The sequence below is a fragment of the Morone saxatilis genome, unplaced genomic scaffold (genome assembly GCF_004916995.1).
Source record: "Morone saxatilis isolate NCDOM2014 unplaced genomic scaffold, NCSU_SB_2.0 Contig21, whole genome shotgun sequence".
Taxonomy (NCBI): Eukaryota; Metazoa; Chordata; class Actinopteri; family Moronidae; genus Morone; species Morone saxatilis.
This window is the reverse complement of record NW_023339774.1, coordinates 22,290,321-22,291,714: the sequence shown is the minus strand read 5'-3', so window position 1 is coordinate 22,291,714 and position 1,394 is coordinate 22,290,321.

Here is a 1,394-nt window from a genome sequence, read left to right as displayed (position 1 = left end):
CACACACACACACATTAACACAGATGGTCAGCTTTGTCAATATAAACCTTTTTAAACAGAGAGCGAAAATAAAGCGAGACGCCTGCCATCTCCAGCACGATCAACACTCACACATACCAAGAAGCTTATCTGTCCTCTGTGCTCCTCCTCCCATTCACCGCCGCTCAGGTGTGACACCGCCGTGTGTGTGTGTGTGTGTGTGTGTGAGACCGATTTTAAAAGTCAGCAAACCTCTGAGCCAACTGGGTCTTTCTCCTCTTCACACTTTGTGGCCCACATGGAGAGGATGTGGTTACACCTAATCGGCCGAGTGAAGGCAGGCAGACACTGTGTGGCTTCAGTCCCACTTTAACCCTGAACTTACTCTTTTTAGAAGTTACTACTATTAGAGTCGTCGTTTGATGTTCGGTTTGAAGTCGCTGCAGCCGACTGATCAGCTGAACAATCTGTTCTAACTTTACTGTATGATTGTGATATTATAACCGATAACTGTGGACAGACTGGTAAAGCCAGCACCATGAGCCACAAACCAAACAGTTCAGTGTTCATGAGTGTTTAGTGTCCCTGGAAACTTCCAAAGCTCCATTTTAATGTGCAACTTGCAGCGGTTTCTGTATTTGGAAAGCACAACAAGAAATATAACCTCAAGCAGCCACAGACTGTTTTGTGGTGACTATATAAATAATTTCTGATTTGTGTTACGCCACACCAAGTTTTTTTGGCATTCGTGGCCCCATAGAGTTCAATTTACATGAACTGTTAACTTAATGTCTACGTATCCGAGCCACGCCCCCCCTGAAGCTAGTTTGTCAATATCTTGAAAACTAAACACGATGACACGCTTTCTGCAACTTCAGATCGGCTTCACCCGATGATGATCCACACACCATTTGGTAACCTATGGTTCAAAGGGAAACTGTAAACTTTAAACACTTTGTAGAGCACACTGAGCCTTTAATTACAGCGCCACCACGAATGTCTGTCTGACTAATGTGTTCGTTGTAGCGCTGCTGGAGGAGGTGAGGAGCAGACTGGAAGCAGGTGGGGGAGGTTATGGGAGGAGGGCAGAGTGAGCAGACAGGTTGTCTACATGCTGGCTCCTGCTTCCTGTCTGCGTACATGAGTACAGTAAACAGCCTGTATTATGGTTCAGGTAGCGTGCAGCTAACGATAGCTTGTTTACCTTGACTCGCCTTCAGACTGGCAGGCGCATCTCGTCCTCCTCTGTCTCTCATAAACACACCTCGCGCTCTTACAGAGAGAGGGCTGAAAGGTACACAAAGTCTCCATTGTGTGAGGAGAAATGTGAGGGAGGACCAGTGCGGAGGTCTCAAGGCAACATGCAGCCGGAGCACAAACAATCAGTCAGTCAGTGGAAAGAGTGTGTGTGTGTG